Raw genomic sequence first — 21,701 nt, forward strand, 5'->3', positions numbered from 1 at the left:
AGCATTATTCCAAATCCAGAGTGGGGTTGTGCGGGGACCTTATTTCTATCGGGAGGCAATATCAGCTTTGGCACCCACTGCCCACTCCTCTGTGCTGTGTCCAGTCCATTCAGCCCACCCCTGACAACAGCTAACTTCCTGTCAGCAGAATGCATGGGCATAGTTTACATTTAAAAAAAAAAAAGTACTGCAGTACTGTATGGAGCATTTATTTCAATTATTTAACTTTCAAAACTCTTTACCATTAGCTGTGCTGCTGACAACTTCAAGAAGTTTCTCTCATTTGATCATAAAGCATTTGTGCTTCTCCACTAGATTAACTGAAAGTAGTGCCAAATTATTTCTGAAAAGAGAAATTCCAATCCACCCCCCCCCCAAATTATAAACCACTATTTCAGGCTTTGGGGTTCACACATCATGAAAGGTCATGCTATATAAAAACACTCTGGGTAATTCCTCCTTTTGCTTCCAGGCTTTTGAACATTTTCTGTTACGTAATTGAGGTAGTGGCTTTTTGCCTGCCTGCTTCCTCTACTACACCGATATACCTTTGTGTAGGCTGGTACACACAGTGAGCACTCCAGTCGTGAACAATGAAAGACTCAATGACTCAAGAAACTCGTAATTAAATTCTGTATTTAGCGAGAAACTATTTTTGGTAAAAATATAAAATATCCAGAATCTGAATTTCCATATTAAAAATCAAGACAAGAGGCCACAGCAATAGTTCGGTGGGCAAGGCTCAGATATGGTCCCCACAATCACCAGGGATATGATCTGAGCACAACCGGGTGTGACCCCAAAACAAAAAAGGCAAAAAGAAACCAAAAAAACTTTTTATTTAAGAAATGTTTAATCACAGTGAGATCCATAGTTATCAAGTTGTTCAGGATTGGGTTTCAGTCATATAATGTTAACAAAGTATTATTTGTTAAATAAGTGAATGGAATGGACGCTTTGGTTATTCTCGACCACTAATTCCCTTTCTAGTGGAACATACTATAGAAAGTGACTGCAGAAGTTGAGTAAAGGCCAGGGGAATGGAGGTAGCCATTCATTATGAGAAATGGGCATACTGTCAGCACGTAGGTCACTTGCCTTGTACTGCAGGGCCAAATTCAATCCCCAGCATCACATAGGGTCCCTGAGCTCCACTAGGAGGAAGCCCTGAGCTCACACAACTGGTGTGGCCCCCCAAATGAAACCAAACCAAAAGAAAGAGATAGGTAGGGAGCATTTGGGTAGGGAACATTTAAATACGCCAATTCAAGGGATACCGTGGCCTCTTCAGGTCAGAGGCCAGAATTAGCCTTTAGTTCAGTACCTTTGCAGGGGTGGCAGGGGGGTCACACAAATGGTGCTAAGGGTTTACACCTGGCTCTGTGCTTAAAATCACTCCAAGGGGCTGGAGCGATAGTACAGCAGGTAGGGCTTTGCCTTGCATGCAGCCAACCAGGGTTTGGTTCCCAGCATCCCATATGGTCCCCTGAGCACCGCCAGGAGTAATTCCTGAGTGCAAAGCCAGGACTAACCCCTGTGCATCACCGGGTGTGACCAAAAAAGCAAAAAAAAAAAAAAATCATGCCAAGAATACCAGGGGATCATGGAATGGAACTAGGGTCAGTCATGTGAAGGCAAGTAGCACTGCACATCTGTTTGGTCCTTGCTCATCATTTTTACATCATGCTTTCTTGATTTGATTGCTAAAAGATTCATAAAATACTTTGGAGGTTAAATATGAATTCAAATTGAAGCTGTTTTGACATATCTTTGTTTCAAAGTTTCACTATTAAATTCTGTTGAATTCAATTGAAGATCATCTTGAATAATGTTTTTTGAACTCAGATGAAAATAGAATCCATATAATTTAACCCTACCAAGTAGAAGAAAAGAAGAAGGACTTCACAAGAGCAGAAACTCTTACTATGTTATCTCTTGTTCATTTCTAATATAGTACCTTAGCATATTTTAGTGGAATGACTGGCAGAGTAGACACTCAATACACATACAAATATTTATGTCTGGAAAGAGAGCTGGCCTCAACAAAGGGCTGCATAGCAGAGTGGTTTAAAAGCTTCATCTTTGAAACCAGCCTGGATTTGAATTCTAGTTTGGCCTTAGCAGCTGTTCCTCTTTATGCCTCAGGTTTCTTAATATTTTATTACCTGGATGGTAATAATAATAGCTCCTGCCTCATAGGACTATTGAGAGAATAAATGCGTTCATGTGAATGAAGCACTTAAATAGTGTCTAGAACAGTAGTAAACACTCAACTGTTAGCTCTTATTTATGAAGACTGTGATAGTTCCCAGCTTGATTATAAACAAGGAAACCAAGGCCAGGATGGGTCACACAGTTTAAGCCACTTATCCAAAGTCACCTCGATCAATGAAGATCTCTAGTCAGAGGACTGGAGGCCTGTCCACACTGCACTAGACCTTGGTAGGGCGAGAAAGTAGGGCTCTGTAGCTGCACACCTGACCTACTTGTCCATATTCAGCTTCTACTAACTAATGAAAAAAAATCTTCAAGGGATCTGTTCCCGGCTACTAGAGTACTACGATACATCATTTGATTGGGGCATTATACAAGTCAGAAGCGTATTGAATGGAGGTCTTAGACTGAGCCCAGCAAGAAAAGCTGGTGTTACCTGGCACCAGAAACACTGGTACTGATTCCCTCAACTACAGGCAGAAAGAGCAGGGAGGACTTTGGAGGCTAAAAGCAGGACCACAAATTCAAGGAGACGGGAAAGGCTGCTTCCTACTAAGATTCAGCCTCAGTCTCCTTGGCCAGGAGGACACTACCTTTTAGTTTTGGCTTTATCGTTAAAATGACAGATCATACTAAACCGAACACAGTGATTGACAGGTGTAGAAATTTTAGTTACCAATTGCCAACTTGTTATTTTACTTCTTGGTCTTTCCACCTACCGAACACTTGCCCATCTTCTAAGCCATGTTTAGAACAGCATTTCTTGACTGGGACCCCCAAAATATTCTAAGGGAATCACCAGTGAAATTGCGTAAAAGGGAGGAGGATGTAACCTGAGTCCAGGAGGCTAACTGGTTGGAAAGGGGAAATGGGGTTGTCCATGGGAAAGAAATGGGTCAGAAAGGGGCCACAGTTGGGAAAAGGCTGAGAAACACTGGTTAAGAAGAGCAAGAGAAGTATCGTTTTCCATAAGTAAGTGGTGTTTTGTGAATCCTAAATGTCTGTTGTTAAAATATGACCATGAAAATTCACCACATTAGTCACGTCAAATGTAAAAACTATCAAAGTTAAATCAGTCAAAGTTAACAATGATAGTTTTTTTTTAAAAAAAAAATCTGTCATATATGTTTTTTGTTTGTTTTTAGGTCACACCCAACTGTGCTCAAGGCTTAGTTCTGGCTCTGTGCTCAGGGATCACTTCTGGTGGCCTCAGGGATGATATGGGTGCCAGAGATCACACCTGGGTCGGCTGCATGCTAGGCAAGTGCCCAACATGCTGTACTATTGCTCCAGTCTGTCATATATCTTTCAAGGATGGTAGAGAGATAGTACAGGAGGGCAAAATACTTGCCTTGCACACAGCTGACTCCATGTGGTACCCCAAGTACCACTAGGAATAGCTTCTGAGCAGAGCTAGGAGTAGTCTCTGAGCACCACTGGGTGTGGCTTCCCCAAGCAAAAAAGAAAAAGAATTTAAAAAAACCAAAGGGATGTGGGACTGAAGCTAATGTTAGGCTTTGAGAATAAAAAATGGTAGTGCTACCAGGATTGCACTCAACTTGTGGGGTGGTGTTGGGGATTGAATTTGTGGATTCATGCATGGAAGGTAGGTATTCTTCCCTGAGCCACTTCCTGGACTCTGAAGATCACTTTTATGTTTGTTTATTTCGGGACTACACTGTGCAGTGCTCAGGGCTTACTCCTGATTCTGAGCTCAAAGATCACTCTGGCAAGCACTCAGGGGACTGTATACAGTGTTGGGTCTCCCACATATAAGGCAAATGTCCTACCCACTGTGCTATCTCTTCAGTCTAAAGATCACCTTTTTAAAGGAAGCAATAAGGCGGCCTCTTAAAAATCTTCAAAATGGGGGCCAGAGCAATAGTACAGTGGGTAGGATGCATTGCCTTACACATGGCTGACAAAGGTTTAATCTCTGGCACTCCTATGTCCCCAGAACCCTGCCAGGAGTGATCCCTGAGAACAAATCCAGGAGTAAGCCCTGAGCACCACTGGGTGTGGCCCCCCCAAGGCAAATAAATAAATAAATAAATTATCATGAAAATGCTCAGTTTATAACCCAGAAATTGCTTTTGGAAATTCATCTTCTTAAAAAATAACTAATTTGGGGGGCTGGAGAGATAGCACAGCGGTAGGGCATTTGCCTTGCACGCGGCTAACCCGGGTTCAACTCCCAGCATTTCATATGGTCCCCTGAGCACCACCAGGAGTAACTCCTGAGTGCAGAGCCAGGAGTAACCCCTGCGCATCGCCAGGTATGACCCAAAAAGAAAAAAAAAATAACTAATTTTGACTTTGGTAACTTTTAGCTTATTGTATTTATACCATTTGGACAAATGCAGGACATATCACAAAGTATGTTCCAGAACTATGTCATGAGGTCTTGGGGATCTGTTTTGTTTAAGAGTTTAGAAAGTATTTAATGAAGGAAGGAAGGTCAAATAGCCCAAATCATATCCTTGTGCATCTTCTGTGATATTCTATAACAGTTTCAGAGGCCTTCTATTGCTTATCTATCTATCTCTCTCTATAGAGATATATCTATGCATGTATGTACCTATCTCCCTCCCCCCTACATATATATATATATATATATATATATATATATAAAATAAAGTATTGGAACTAAAATGGGCAAAGTAAGATTTAAGCAGGGGATGTAACTTAGTGGTAAAATACATACATGATTTGCATGTTCAGGATCCTGAGATGAATCCCTGTCATCAAAACAGCAACAGCAACAAACAACCACATTCTTCTTCTTCTGTTTCTAAATGTAACCTTTATACTATACCTATTGGTTCTCAGGTGCTACTCCTGGCTCTGTGCTCAGGAGTGATCCCTGACAGTGTTCTAGGGACCATGTGTGGTGCCAGGGAGAGAATTAGGGTAAGCTGCATGCAAGGTTATTTCCAGACCCTTCTCACAAGATTTACTTTTTTTTCATTTTATTTATTTATTCGTTGTGGTTTCTGGGCCATATTCAGTGACACCCTGGGATTAGCCCCTGCACTGTTTAGAATTGCCCCTGGTGGTGCTTAGGAAACAAAATTGCGAAGCATGCGCCCAGTCTGATGAGCCATCCCTCTAACCCAACCAGACACAGCTTAAAGCTCTGATTGCAATTGTTTCCTGACTTTGAGAAATTATAAGGACCAGATTTTAAAGCTCTAAATATGAGAAATTTGTATCTAGATAGATCGTGGCAATTCGCAGGACGTGCTGGGGAGTGGGGTTTGTACCTGCCCTGCGGCAATGTTTCTAAATGAACTAAAAAAGAAAAAGAAAAAAAAACTCTTTTAAATACCCAGAAGCACTAACCCACATTTTGAACTAATTGACTTACTTTTTCTTTGGAAAGCTTAATTTAACGGATAGGGGCATATGGATTTATCTGAATATTTAAAGAAGCCCTGGGATGGGCTGTTCTATTTTTTTTTTTAATTTGATGCTGGAGATCTAGGCTGTGCACCTGATAGACAATGGCTGACTGCTTCAAAGAGGCAGGAAAGTAGCAAACACCAAGACCTAACCCCTCTACTTTCAGCTGGAAGTTTGCAGCACCAGTGCACATTGGCTATCAATACAGAACTCAATATTTTTCATGTTTGTTTTTCTTACCGTATGTACTCTGCTTAGGAGACCCCAGGGATCGTGTGCTGTCATCACTTCAAATAAAAACAGACAAAGTCTGACAGTGGTCGCATCTATTTGTTGTACTATCTTTTCTCTTTGTGACCCATTCTCTTAAATTAAAAAATAAAAAGGAAAGCAAACTGTGACTTGTCCCTCTTTTCTGGTTATAAATGCAGTCTTGGGAAGTAGGAGTGATAGTTTAGCGGGGAGGGCAGTTGCCATGCCTGTGACCGACCCGGGTTCAATCCCTGGCACTACATAGGGTTCCCGAGCACTGCCAGGAGTCATTTCTGAAAGAAGAGCCAGGAGGAACCCATGAGCATCACTGAGTGTGGTCCTAAAACAAACAAGCAAAAAAAGCAGTCTTCTTGGAAATTATGAAAATCTGGAGGAAACATATATATGGTTATACACTTTCTTGTTTTAACACTTAGGAGCCTCATTGCTGCAGATCTTGTCCTTTTTCATTAACTATCTCAAGCCATTCTCATGAGTATGTACGTGCAAGGGTAATTCTGATTTTTCAGATGAGTAGGAAGCCAGTGAGCTTAAATATGTTGCCCCACACCACACAGTTAATCAGGGTAGGATTCTATAGCACACATTCTTTCTTAACAGTTCACCAGACCAGGCCCTTTGGTTCTATTTCTACTGCCCAGAAAATCTATATATCCAGCACATTTCTGTGCATTCAGTTCCACAGAGCATACTGTTCAAGCATATCTACTTCAAAATCCACAATTCAAAATATGTAATCAGTGGGGGTTTGGAAATCTCTGCCAATATCAGGCCAAAAGGCAGGGAAGGGCTGAAGATTCTTTCCAGGAACACAATTGGCCCTGTTCCAGGTGGGGGTGAGCCTTCAGCAGGTCCTGGCAACAGTTTTTCTTCTGCTTTTCACATTGTTATTTTGTTTGCACCAAAAAAATATGTGAACTTCATCCATATCTGGGAGGTTGAACTGAGCTATCTTCAAGAGTTTGAGGACAAACCTCACTTCAAGTTCTTGTTTGCTATTCATTTGAAAACATAAATAGAAGGTTACAGGGTCTAAGAGGCATGGCTAGAAAGTGTACGGAGGGCTGCATTGCAGGTGGCTGACCTTGGATCAAAGCCCCAGCAGCATATGTGGTCCTTCAGGACTGCCCGTCCAGGATCATTCCTGAGCACAGAGCCAGAAATAGCTTCTTAACACCTTTTGTTCTGTTTTGTTTGGGGGCCATACACCTGGCAGTGCTCAGAGATAACTCCTGGCTCTGTTGCACTCTGGAATCACTCCTGGCTGGCTCAGGGAATCATATGGTATTCTGGGGATTGAACCGGGTCTGAGTTCGTTGTGGGTATGCAAGGCTAGCACCTTACCCATTGTACTATCTCTCTAGTTCCACCTTTTAGCACCATTGGATATGGTGCCATCTCCCTCTCTCCAAATAAATACCTGAGCCAGAGAGAGTTCAGAACTTAAGGTGCCTGCCTTGCATGTGGCAATCCCAGCACCACATATGGTCCCTTGAGCCCCACCAGGAGCGATCCCTGAGCACAGAGCCAGGAGTAAGCTCTGAGCACTGCTGGGTGTGACCTACTCCCCAAGAAATTTTTAAAAACACCAATAGCAGAGTTTTCCATTATTTTCAGGGGGATACATTCCTAGTGCCCAGTGGATGCCTGACAGGGAGCATTATATATACTGTTTATGCTTTTATGTATGTAGCATTGATAATGTTTATCATAAACAAGGTACTGCAAGATATTGAGAATAAGAATCGATAAAATAGAACTACAGACTATACTAAAAATTATGTGAATAGTCTACCTCCCCAAACTATTTTTTTTAACATTTTCTTTTTGAAGACTATACCCAGATGTGCTTGGGTCCTACTCCTAATTCCAGACACAGGGATCTCTCTTGGCAGTGATCAGAGAGTTAGACATGGTACTGGGTTCAAATGCAGGTCAGCTGCAAGCAAGGCAGGCACCATACCCACTGTACTGTCTCTCTGGCTCCATCATTTAAAAAATAATAATTTTTACTTCTTGAGTTGTTGAGTCATGCCTGGCAATGCTCAGGGGTTATTCCTGGCTCTACACTCAGGAATTACTCCTGGCCATGCTTATGGGACCATATGGGATGCCAGGTGGGGATCAAACCCAGATTAGGCACATACATGCAAGGCAAGTGTCCTACCCACTGTACGTTGGCTCTGGCCCCTTTTATCATTTTTTTAATGCTTTTTGGGTCACACCAGGCGATGCACAGGGGTCACTCCTGGCTCTACACTCAGGAATTACCCTTGGCGGTGCTCAGGGGACCATGTGGGATGCTGGGAATCGAACCTGGGTCGGCCACGTGCAAGGCAACTTCCCTACTCGCTATCGCTCCAGCGCCCCCCCTTTTATCTTTTTAAATAGGAGCAGCATCCAGGATTGGCGGGCCCAGGGTCATACCTGGCAATGCTTCTGTACATAGCATGGTGTGTGCCCCCTGCCTACAGTGCCACTTCTGCAGTGCAGTGACTCAGTCTCAGATATTACATTCAGGCAAGTGCTCTGTCACTTCAGTTAGCTGAGAGTTCCCTCAGAGTTTCTTACTTAACATAAGAGTTTAGAATCTCAGCTGGTGGGGTAAGAGCAGTTGAGGAATGGGGAGGCATGGGGAAGGAGGGTCACAGCATGGCTCTCAGTGGATGCTCACTGAAATGTCTATCACATACTTGTTCACTCTGGCTGCTGCTCCCAGTTCCTTGGCACTGTGGACGCTGAAAGACGTTTTGTACTTTAGTAGCATGCTTCAGTGGCTGACATGCTGTCTAAATTTACAATTACTTTCACTTTACCAGAATGATGGTCTTTTAAATATAAAGCCTGAGGCAGTTTGTGAATCTTAAGAATGCATCAGAACACCTATGGAATCTCTTTCAAAATGCAGATTATTGGGTGCCAACTCCAGAAATTCTGCTTTCATAGGTTAGGGTATAGTCTAAAAATGTACATTTTAAACACGCAGCTCAAACAATTCTGTATTAATCTGACCACAATTTGAGAAATTCTGTCTCAAACGCTAATATAATTTAACAAGCAATAAAACTCTCTAGTAATAATGACTAAAGAGAATGAAGTCATGCTTTTTTTTTTTTTGGTTGGGGGGTTGTTTTGGCCACACCCAGAAATGCTCGGAACTTACTCCTGACTGTGCTCAGGGATTACTCCTTTTGGTGCTCAGGGACCATATACAGTGCTGAGGATTGAGCCAAGGTCAGCTGTGTGGAAGACAAGATTGATAAAATATCTTTTGTTTGTATTTTGGTTTGTGTATGGTTCATCAGGCCCACACCTGATGGTGCTCAGGGCTTACTTTTACCCCTGAGCCCAGGGATCACTCCTGGTGGGCTTGGGGGACCATATGGGGTGCCAGGGATTGCACCCGCATTGGTGGCATGCAAGGCAAGTTTCTTAGCAGCTATACTATGACTCCAGCACAAGGTTACAAAATCTTTTCCTCAGATCCTATATTCAGTTTTGTCTGCCATTTCAGGAAGGATTGGGGAAAATCTGCATTATCAAATGCCAATGTAGTCCCCAATACCATTTCAGTCATTTCCCTTACCCTGATCAAAATGTCTTCCTAGTTCCTTTCTTACTTTAGTTACAAGTTCAAAGTGCCCATAACCTTGCCCAAATCTTCATTTCCCAGTATTCTTCATCGCAGCTCGCCATGGGGAATCCTGCCAGGAAAGGAGGAGACAGGTTGGTGTCCCTGAACACTGAGCTTCAAGCTTGTGTGTGCACCCCAGGTCCCTGGATGCTTGTGAAGACCCAGTTCTGGGTATACCCACAGTGCGTCTGAGGCAGCAGGGCCAGAGCTCAGAGCCTCCTGGCCTAAGAGAAAGTAGATGAACATACTGATAGTGAGAATCAGCAGAGCACAGGGGAAAGACAGCAGCTGGAGATGGATTCCGCAGCACAGAATTTGGTATGCAAGGCTCTTGCTTCCATATCTGGCACCGCAGAAGAAAAAGCGGAGGAAAAAAGAAAAGGACGACAGATGGGGCAAAGGGTGGAGGGTGTGGGGCTTGATGAGCCTCTCTGGTCCATCCAACTGGATGTGGGGGAGCATGGTGACTCCTGAGTGACAGTTTTTCACTTTGGCTCACAAGACAGGGGTGGTAAAGCGACCAACCCTGATGCACCAGCTTCCTTCCGCTTTGGGAACTTGCCCTCTCGACCTACTCTCGATTCTCTTCACTCTATGCAGTGTAATTCCAGACTGAGGCTGCCAAGGTACCAACCTTCAAGGCTGGAAGCCAGTCCCCACCCTGTGGCCATCCACAAGGACTTGCACTTTCCTTACCCTTTGGTGCTTAAACGTCCCCTCCCAGCTGCCACTGGCTTTTGTTCCTTCTGTGTTCACTCCTTGGGACTGTTCCTCTTTGGAAGCGTGTCACATTGCACGGACATCCTCAACACTGACTATACTTTACTACTTTGGCATTTATTAGTTTTGTTTTGGACTACACCTGCTGGTACTCAGGGGTCACACCTGGCAATGCTCAGGGGATCATGAGGTGCCAGGGATTAAACCTGGGGCTTCTACATGCACTCCAACCATTTGAGCTATCCCCCAGGTTCCACTCAACTTATTTCTTGATTTCATTGTTTCTGCAAGTGCATCACACACTTGCCTGGAGACTTCTCACTCATGGCTGTGATGCTGGCTGGGGGCTTGCACACTTGAGTTGTGCTATTGGGAATCCCAAACTGTGAAGCCACTGAGGATGTACTTGGATATGAGGGACTGTGTCAGAGATAAAAATTCCAGCTCACTGGTTTCCTGCATGCAAGGCAAGACTCAGCTGCTAAGCTCTTCCAGAGCCCCATAGGGGCTCCACTTTAAAGTCACAAGGGAAAGTTTTCAAAAAGACCGGGAGAATGAGTCTAATACCCAAGGAGAGTAGAAACAAGGGCCAGGAGGACTGGTCCATGGTTGGAAGCCTGTCTCAAATGCAGGGGGAGAAGGCACTTGGGATAGAGAAGGGACCATGATGACAGAGATCATGATCGCTCAAAATGATCACTCTGGATAAGAACTACATGCTGAAAACAGGCGAAAAACCAAACTAATGAAAAATAAATAAATAAAAAAGAACAACCATGATAATCTCTCAGTACCTGTATTGAAAACCACAATGCCCAAAAGGAGATAGAAAAAGAGTCGGCCATAGATGCAGGCTGGGGGGTGTAGGAGGGAAACTGGGGACACTGGTGGTGGGAAATGTACACTGGTGGAGGGACAGGTGTTGGAACATTGTATGACTAAAACCCAACCATAAACAGCTTTTCACTTTTTTTTTTTTGCTTTTTGGGTCACACCTGGCGATGCTCAGGGGTTACTCCTGGCTTTGCACTAAGGAATCACTCCTGGCAGTGCTCAGGGGACCATATGGGATGCTAAGAATCGAACCCAGGTTGGCCACGTGCAAGGCAAACGCCTTACCCGCTGTGCTATCACTCCAGACCCCCATGAACAGCTTTGTAACTGTATTTTACAGTGATAAGAAGGAAAGAAAGAAGAAAGAAAGAAAGAAAGAAAGAAAGAAAGAAAGAAAGAAAGAGAAATTAACCATTTAAATTGAAAAAAAAAAACCCAGGCAATAACTCAAGTGGAAGAGGACATGGCTGGCCCATGTGAAGTCTGACCCGGGAACAGCATGCATGCCTGCCCCTCCACGGGGCATGCCCCTGGTGTCCCCGAGAAGCAACAGGTCTATATGGCACCGCATCGCACATCCAAGCATTGAACTGTTAATCCAGTACCACTGGGTCTGTCCCAAGCATCTCTGCTGAGGTTCACCCCTATTTAAAAAATAATCTGACCCATTTAAAGAAAAAATCTTAGCCCTCACAACCCTCCCCCCACCCCCAAAGAAACAAAATAAATATAACAGAATTTCTACCAGTGTTTAACCTAGGTTTGGTGGGCATTCATTTGCCACATACACTGGACACTTTTCCATACATCTCGGGCAGAAAGGCAGATGAAAGGGAGCTCGTGTTTTGCATGTGAGAGGTACCACATCCCTCGTACCACAGGGTCCCTGAGCACTGAGTCTACAAGCAACACCAGATGTGGCCCCTAAACAAAAATCAACAAAGAAAACGTACGTGTTAGTGTCAGATTCTCTTACCTCCATCTACATATGGTCCGATGCCCTGTGTGAGGATCACTCTTGCACACTTTCTTTTTTTTTTTTTTTTTTTTTTTACAAATTACTTTTTTTTTTAACAGTTTTCTGCAGTCATCTCTTGGCCTGCAGTAGTTCTCAGCACTGTTTATTAGAATCACCTGGAAAACTTGCTCCCAAAACGCTGATGCCTGAAGAGTTTCCCTAGTGAATCTGGTTGAATCTGGTTGAACTGACACTCAGCCTTGGAGGGCGGAGTTGGCAAAGCTCTCCTGGTAATCCGAACATGCAGCTGACATTGAGCTTTCCTGTTCTAGCCTGGAAGGCTCATTCACACGCCCCTCCCCCTTTAATTTAATATTTTGGGATTCTGGGTGGTCTTCAGGTGGTCTGCAAGTGAGCAGAAATTGCAGACAGAATGTTCTTAATACGTGCATCTGTGTATTTTCCTCAAACAAGGTTTCATCAGCTTTCAACAGAATCTAAAGGGTCTATGACTCAAAACAGTTTAAGAAACATTTAGATGGATGTGGAGAAATAAGCGCATGCATTATTGCTAGAAGTAGAAATTGGTACAGTGTTTTTAGAGGACAATCTGGCAGTAGCTATCAGCATGCAAAATGCACATCCCTTTTGACACAGCAATTCATTTCCAGGAATCTAGGCAGTACACAAAGAGAAATGTGTAAGGATGTTCTTGAAGCATTATTTGTAATAAAGCATCATCCCCTACAATCTAACTCTAGAGGTGGCTGGTGAATAAATTATGTCTCATCTATCCAACAGAATGCTAGCTTTAGGGGCTGGGGAGATGGTGCATCGGGCTGGAGTGTGTGCTCTGCGTGAGGAAGCTCTAGGTTTTGTCCCCTAAGCACTGGTAACAATACTTGAACAATAACCAAGTAGGAGCCTCCAAGCACTGCTAGGTGTGGGGCTGGAGTGATAGCACAGCCGGTAGGGCGTTTGCCTTGCACGAGACCGACCTGGGTTCAATTTCCAGCATCCCATATGGGCCCCTGAGCACCGCCAGGAGTAATTCCTGAGTGCAGAGCCAGGAGTAACCCCTGTGCATCACCGGGTGTGACCCAAAAAGCAAAAAAAAAAAGTACTTCTAGGTGCAACCGTCAAACCAACCCAAACCAGAATACTATTTGTAGGTAAAGAATAACAACAGATTTGGAGGTGTGAGTAGAATGTTCATCAGGTTATTTTTTTCAATGAATAGAGACTATTAATGTAAAGTATGATAAAATGAAGGCTGGAGCGATAGCATAGCGGTAGGACATTTGCCTTGCACGCGGCTGACCCAGCCGACCCAAGTTCAATTCCTCAGCCCCTCTCGGAGAGACCAGCAAGCTACTGAGAGTATCTCGCCTGCACGGCAAAGCCTGGCAAGCTACCCGTGACTTATCGATACGCCAAACACAGTAACAACAAGTCTCACAATGGAGACATTACTGGGCCCACTCGAGCAGATCGATGAACAACGGGAAGAAAGTACTATACAATGCTATGATAAAATGAACACAAATTATATGTGCACACTTTAAAAAATGTACCTAATAAGCCTGAAATCACAGGCTTATTAGAGGTCACTCTCTCACCATTACCCTCCATTCTAGAAGTTTTCTCTAAATTTCCCTGACCTTGATAAGGGATTAACAGCTTGCTCATGGCCACTGATGAAGAGAGAGATTTATCAAGCCAAGTTTCCTATCATTTTATACTCGCTTTAATGAATCGAATCAAGGATATGGAGCCTGGGAAATCTACACTATCTAAAAACCTGAATTTAAGCTCTTGAGCCCAAGAATCTGTTCTCTAGGAATCATGAGGAGAGTTCAGCAGCAAATCGTGAGATGAAAGGGGGCAGAGCTATTGACGTAGTCTAGTCCTGCTCAAGGATAGAACTCCTCCCTCGGCTTCCTGCGGTTGGCAGGGGGTCTCAGCTACCACTGAAGCTGCAAGTCCTGCCAAATCTAGCTCATAATTTGCTTTAAATCCATCTACTGGGTCTCCATCCAAGTGTGGATTAACGGTATCTTTCTGGATGGCAGCTCTGGCTGCCATCACAAAATCCCACAGCTGGGGGGGATTAAACAACAAAAATGTATTTTCTCACAGTCCTGGAAGCTAGAAGTCAGATCAAGTTGCCATCAGGGTCGGTCTCGAGGAGACCTCTCTTCCTGGCTTGAAGACGGCCGCCTTCTCTCCATCCTCACATGGCTTCTTCTCTGTACGTGTGTGGAGAGAGAGAGAGAGAGAGAGAGAAAGAGAGAGATCTCTGGTGTCTCTCCCTTAATAGCACACCCGCAACCCCCCACCTCACTTAGCCTGATGACTTTCTCAGGGTCTGTCTCCAAAGTCAATCACACTGGGAGTTGAAGCTTCCACAGACAGTCTGGAGGGAACACAGCTGAGCTCTCCTCTTTCCTTTGGCCTGCCTCTGCCGTGTACCCACACTAAGAATCTAGGATTGTCCTTCACTGGATCCTCGGGTCAGATCTGTTCTCTACACAGCGAACACTCTGTAGCAGCACCCCAATGCAGGTATCGCCGCTGACTCAGAGAACAGAGGGGAAGCCAAAACAGGGGAGGAAATGGCTTCCTCCTCGACACGTGTCCAGGCTGCAATGAGGTTTTTGTCCTTGGATGTCTGCACTACCATTGCGTCCTTTAACTCAGCCTTCCGGCATAAGCAAGGCAGCCTTGAAACCAAGAAATCCAGGGGAAAAGACACTCCCTGCTTACTCCTTTGGTGGCATGCACCCCTGCCCCTCCCAACCCTCCCCCACAGTGGCTGGTCTCCAAGAGATGGCATGATTTGGAATGATTTCACACGTTGTTTCCTCTCGGAAGCCCTCGCTGCCTTAAGCTCAGGGTTCCTATTTTCCACAACAAAACAGTAGAGTGCAGGCAGTGAGTGGGGCCTCTGGTGTCAAGCAACTTGGATTCCAATGCTGCCTCTCTTGCTTATGTGTTTGCTGGCTTTGGCCAAAACTCTTCACCTCTTATATGTCTGTGGTTGCAGCCCGTGAGAGTGTTGTGAAGATCACATTACAGAAGCTGGGGAGCCCACATGTAGCTTGGTGGTAGAGAATTTATTTGCCTTGAATGCTATGAGTTCGATTCCTGCCCCTACCTTAACCACACACACACACACCCCGCCCCAACACACACACACAGGCTGGAGAGAGATAACATGTGGAAGGCTCAGGTTTGATCCCCAACAGCACATGTTTCCCTGAGCACTTTCAGGAGTGGCCCTCATTGCCCCATACTAGAAATAGCCCCCATGTGCTGCCAGGTGTGATTGCCAAGCCCAGAAAAAGTATAAAAATAAATAAAGGAGTCCATTTGTGGAAAATACTTAGATTAGTGCTTAATGAATGCAAACTATCGTGATCCTGAGAAGTCCCTGTGGTATTGAGCCAGAGTACTGTACAGCAGGTAGTGTGTTGGCTTTGCACATGGTCAACCCAGTTTCAATCCCCAGCACTCCATATCATCCTCTGAGCACTGGGTAATTTCCAAGAGTAATTTCTGAGCACAGAGGTAGGAGTAACCTCTGAGTATCGCTGGGTGTGACCCAAAAACTAAAAATTAAAATGAAATCAGAGTTATCTCTGATTTCAGTGGTGTCAGTGACTGAACTAGGAGCTTCTGTCTCCAGTCCCATCCTCGGGCACCTTCTCTGAGTCCCCATACCCAGCCTTCCCAGTACTGCTCGCCAATTTGATCAGATCTGTTATCAGTACGCGTATTTTAAACGCTCTTCTTAGCAGATTCTTTGCCTTCATTAAAAGAGAGCAGTTCTTTTTTCCCACAAGTATTTACCTTTCATGACATAGTTACTGGCACAGAAGAGCCGCTAAGCTCAGTTGAGGCTTGTGGCCCACGCAATCACTATGACTTTAGTTGCCTGCATTACCCATTAGGCTCTGAGATCCTTGGACCCAACACCCTCTTTGTACAAGGAGGGGCAGGAAGGAGAGAAGCTAGTTTGAGCAGGGACTAAAGTCTGGTTTGTCTCATGTTGGTTCTACTTCCTAGTTGTAGAATCCCAAACAAGTCTTTTTTTTTGCTACAGAGTGTATCTCGCCCGCATGGCAAAGCCTGGCAAGCTACCTGTGATGTATTCGATATGCCAAATACAGTAACAATTGTCACAATGGAGACATTACTGGGCCCACTCAAGCAAAATCGATGAACAACAGGAGAACAGTGACAGTGACTGTGACAGTCTCCTCCAATTAATTTGCTCTACACCCCTAGCCTGTGCTGGAGCTCAGTCTGTCTGTCTGCACATCGACCACCACACATACTCAGTCCTACCTATATCCATGCAGCGCCAAGTCAAAGGAGGATTCCTTTCCCTCTCAAGCTTTACACGATCTGTCTTGGCTGGTAGAACTTAGTTCCTAGTTTTGAGGCCCTCAAAAAGTCATCTGGGACTTGGTTGAATGCTGACATCCTGTATTATTTTGTTATAATAACGTCCCCATAGGGGACATTCTGTGCCTGTAAGCTTTGACTTATTTTTCTCTGCATGGGGTCATTCCTGACAGTGTTCAGAGCGGCAATGGGGCTCTCACACGCAGAGCGCGCACACCTTTGTATCATCTCCCTGGCCCTGTGTGGGCTTTTTAAAATGGCAGCCCTGAGGGATCATGGAATAAACAAAATCTCTTCAAGGCAAAAGGAAGAGGCACAGAATGGCAAAAGGACTGAGATACTTGTGATACCTGTGACTATCCCCTAAAATGATGGAACTTGAGTCAAGTAATCAAGTTCTCTAAAAAGTTTGACTTTTTTACTTTTTTTTTTTTTAAAGAGGGCTATTATGAGGGCAGATGAGAGGAAAGGAAGTGAAGAATTCATTAAGCTGGTAAGGTCCTTTGAAGATGAAGACTGCCAGGTGAGAGTGCTAAGTATCAGATTACCATGTAATTAGGGAATGGGGCCGTTCCAGATTGCTTGTTCTCTGGCAGACTCGCTTTATTTTTGCAACAATTGAATTCTTTCATTCATAACCTTTCCCTTAATATGAGTTGTGTCTCTGCAGGGACCCATCACAGACTTTGAAAACCATCAGCTGAATCAGGTTGTCCTTGTCTATTATGCTAAGAAAAAGAAATCTCCATCTTTTCCTGCTGTTTGTGAAAGAAGAGAAAGCAATTTTGTCTTAGAAAATGAAGCATGAATATTGGACTTCAAGTCTGAGCGAGAACACCCAGCAAGAAGGCCTGAAGGTGCATTCAAGAATTCTACAAGTTCACCTGCAAGAAATAAACTTTCACATCTTTTTCAGTGACTTTTATTTTATTGGACATTGGTTTGCTTTTTTGGTGTCCCAGCTTACTTTTGTGAATAAATTAGACTGTCTTTAACTTGCTGCTTGATACTTGTGTGGGGGTGAATATGCTTTGTTTCTAGAACTTCTTCCCTGTGGGTTGTTGAACTATTACTGCCAATTTTTCTTTCTTTTTTTTTTTTTCAAAAGGAGATAGAAAAGCGGGTTTAGTGTTAAGGATTAACTCAGCAGTGGTTGCTAAACTCTTTGAAATCATTAGATGAAAGGCAAAAAATAGACCTGTTCTAAATATACATATCATTGCTGTTTTGTTATTATTGTGAAAAATTGCCATTCAGAGAATATTTTATTCCTAAGTAAGTTCTCTCTGGAGTTATGATTTAACTGCTATTTAGGAAAAATATGAGGCTTTCTTTTTGCAAGTATTCTCTACATTTCTTATCAACTGGGCTGACCCGAGTTTGATGCCTCTGCCTTCAATTCCTCTGCCCTTCTCGGGGAGCCCGACAAGGGCGAGAGTATCCTGCCCGCACGGCAAAGCCTGGCAAGCTACCCGTGACGTATTCGATATGCCAAACACAGTAACAACAAGTCTCACAATGTTACTGGACCTGCTCAAGGAAATCAATGAACAACGGGAGGACAGTGACAGTGACCCAAGACAGTTTTAAAAAATTTTTTTTTTAATTGAATCACCATGAGCTACACTTACAAAGTTTTCATGTTTGAGTTTCAGTCATACAATGATCAAACAACCCATCCCTCCACCAGCGTTCATTTCCACCACCAATGTTCCCAGTATCCCTATCCTCCACCCCATCCCTACCCTCCTCCTGCCTCTATGGCAGACAGTTTTCCTCTTACTCTCTCTCTACTTAATGAGAATTATGGTTTGCAATACAGATAACGAGAGGCCATCATGTTTGTTCCTTTATCTACTTTCAGCACACATCTCCCATCCTGAGCTATCCCTCCAACCATCATTGACTTAGTGATCCCTTCTCTATCCCAGCTGCCTTCTCTCTCAGCTCATAAGGCAAGCTTCCAACCGTGGATCAATCCTCCTGGCCCTGTCTCTACTGTCCTTAGGTGTTAGTCTCATATTATGATATTTTATATTCCACAAATGAGTGCAGTCATCCCATCCAAGACAGCTTTTTAATCTTAGTAGAGTCCACGCAGAATTATCCCTATGGGATCGTCATTGTCATGTTTCTTTATTTTGGTTTGTGGGCCACACCTGGCAGTGCTCAGGGGCTATTCTCAGCTCAGTACTGTGTTGAAGGGTGGTTTGCTCTTGTTGTTGCTGGGGTGGTGGGGTGTGGAGAACCTCAGGGTGCCAGGGATCCAACCTGGACCTCCCACAAACAAAGCATGTGCTCCAGCCCTCTGAACTATCTCTCCTGCCCAGGTTTCTTTATTCTTTATTCAGCGCCTATAGCAGGAACCATGCCATAGGTTGAACTGAAAGGAATCTAATCGCTTGCCATTTTGAAATGAGATCAAAGAACAGTAATTAATGTTTCCTCTTCAATTAAGCTGACGCAGGATTTCTGGCATTTGAAACTACTTTTCTTCCTCAAAGTCCAATTTTCAAGGTTTCATTGTCCAACGATGTGAGGGCTGTTACTTGTGGTCTGACTAGGGAAGGTGCGTCCGTGAGTACCACACTGTGTGCTGGGCCCCCGGTCTGTGTTTTTTCTGGCTGCACTCCTGCCCCACCAGCTCCACACCTGCATTGCGGAGGCCCCGGACCAGTTCCACTGAGCTCCTGGCTTTCCTGAAACAATGCAACAAAAGCTTGCCACTCTGGTGCAATGCCAGCCTCTGAGTGGGTCAACAATTCACAGTGAAGACAACTCTGGAATTGCTCCTGCCTCGAGGAAGGTGGGGGTCCTAGAGAGAGAGAGTTGGTTTTCCAACTTGACAGATCTATTTAAGGCTGAATTTGCAGTGTGGGGAAGGCACTTGTTCGTGGAGCTTCTGCAGAAACCTTCTGTTGGAGCAGCCTGTGTGCTGAAACGCACGAAGCTGGCACTTGGAGGTTCAACTTGACTCTACAGGATCTGTGGTCTCATCCCAAAGTCACAGCCCACACAACTGGCATTTCCCCTGGTGGCTTGGAGAACCATAGAGAGTTCTCCAAGCTCTGCTTTGGAGGCAACATCCTGAAGGAGAGATGGAGAGGTTATGAGGAAGCTTTCAGTTCCTCTCCACCCCAGAATCTGCATCCCTATGTCCTGGGGCTGGTGCAGACACCAGCTTTGAGGGTGGTGCCACGAAAGGATGCTTCTAAGATAAAAGAAAAGGTTTTCTCTACTGCAGGAGACTTTCAGGAAGGCAGGAAAAAGGGACACATCTTTAGGGGTCCCCTGAAAATCCTCTCTCTCAGAGGGGCTCAGGGCTGAACAGACTTCCCTCCATAGCAGTTACCTAGTACTGCAGATTATTATTATTATTTTTAAAGAAACAAAACCAATGGGTCTATTTTATTTTTTAGTCTGAAGCCCAAGATGGGAAATTGGGTGACTTCATTTATCTCTTTGTTAGGTTAAGAAACCTCCAATTACTTCTGTTTCAAGTGATGTGCCATTAATTTTAAAGTTTTGACATTAGGATATTATTTGCATACAATTAGATAACAGTCATGTGGGACTCTGTGTGCATTTCCAACATGCTTTTCTGAGAAGGATAGAGGTATAGAGTAATGAAAATAATGCCAAAGAAAACCCATTTGGGGGATGATGTGGGAATGAGAGGGAGACCCATGTCATAGAGACATGGGTCTAGTATTTTTCATTTCATAACATCCACCATTTCAGGGCCAGAGAAACAGTACCCAAGTTAAGGCACTTGCCTTGAAGGCAGCTGACCCCAGTTTGATTCTTGGCATGTCATATGGTCTTCCAAGCACTGCCAGGAGTGACCCCTAAGTACAGAGCCAGGAATAGCCCCTGCTATTTTTGCAGGGAGTGACCCAACTGCCTGTTCCCCAAACAAACAAAACCCATCATTTGGAACTGTAAAGATAGCTTGACAAACTTAGTATATGCTTTGTATGCAGAAGGCCCAGGTTTGACTCTCCTCCACCCCGCGCCCATCCAGTAGCACATGGCGCTTCCTGGCACTAAGGCAAGCGGTTCTCAGAAACTGCCAGGTATATCTTTGAGCACTGCCGGCTGTGGCCCCTAACATAAATAAACTGAAATAAAACATTCACCACCACTGGAGCTGGGGGTGTGGCACAGTGCAGAGCCCATGCCTCACATGTGTGAAGCTCTGGGTTCCGTCTTTGCCACTACAAAAATGAAATAAAATAAAATTTTGAAAAACCTCAACTAATTCAACTATTTTGGAAAACAAACCTCAAAAAACTAAGAATTGAGCTTCTATGTGGCCCAGCAATTCCACTGCGATTCCACTTCTGAGCATTTACCCCCCAGGAACCATAATCTCTATTTCAAAAAAAACTTGTGCACCCCTACATTTATCGTAGCATATTCACAAGAGTCAAAAATCTGAAAACAAACTAAGTGTCCAAGAACAGATAACTGGACAAAGAAACTGTGGCACAGTGGATATAGTTCTCGGTTACTGCCACTAAATGAACGGAACTTGGAGGGTCTCAGGCTGAGCCAAGTCAATCAGAAGGAAAGGGACAGACACAAAATGGTCTCGCATATGTGGGATGTGAAGAAGCATAATAAGGGAATAACGAATGGACAAGGCAACACAACTGGTCTATCTATAGAACTGAGCTTACCATGGCAGGGAGACAGCTGGGGTGGGGTGAGGGATGGCTTGAAGTGGGGACCCTGAGACAAAGATGAAGAGAAGTGGAGTCAGGTGGAAGGTGTGGGTTGGAATGTTGTATGCATGAACTTTATACTTTACAGTATTGTAAATTATGATGACTAAATTTTTTAAAAAATTAAATGTAGAAAAGCCTACACCAGGAACTGGATACATACTTTGAAGATGATACTGAGATTTTTTTTCTAATCTGTGTAAAAAAGTAGTTGTCTCTGTAAATGTGTGACTCTATCCAAATCAAATAAACAGTGAAATGAGACACTTTCAGATAAATACAGTTTATGAAATCAAAATCATGATAATCCAGGTCTATTTTTAAAAACATTGATAGACATTTTAGATCTTTTTCTTCTCTTTTCATTCAAAAATTTATTCTCTACCTTGCTTCCTCTCTCTCCCTTTTGGGGGGCATACCTGGCGATGCTCAGGGGTTACTTCTGGTTCTGTACTCAGGAGCTACTCCTGGCAGTGCTCAGGGACTATATGGGATGCTGGGGATCGAACCCAGTTTGGGCATGTGCAAG

At 44.1% G+C, this 21,701-nt stretch overlaps 1 protein-coding gene across 2 annotated transcripts in view; it reads right to left on the reverse strand.

The window, feature by feature from the left end:
• Positions 1-21,701, reverse strand: part of KCTD1 (potassium channel tetramerization domain containing 1) — a 206,032-nt gene that overhangs the window by 97,470 nt on the left and 86,861 nt on the right. Inside the window, exon 2 of one of the 2 annotated variants that reach the window (XM_056137964.1) lies at positions 14,173-14,284. The exons of the other annotated variant lie outside the window; for it this stretch is intronic. The gene's annotated coding sequence lies outside the window, so the exon portion shown is untranslated. The remainder of the gene's footprint in view (positions 1-14,172; positions 14,285-21,701) is intronic. 2 annotated transcript variants of the gene reach the window in all.

The sequence above is a fragment of the Sorex fumeus genome, unplaced genomic scaffold (assembly GCF_029834395.1).
Source record: "Sorex fumeus unplaced genomic scaffold, SorFum_2.1 ptg000128l, whole genome shotgun sequence".
Lineage (NCBI taxonomy): Eukaryota > Metazoa > Chordata > Mammalia > Eulipotyphla > Soricidae > Sorex > Sorex fumeus.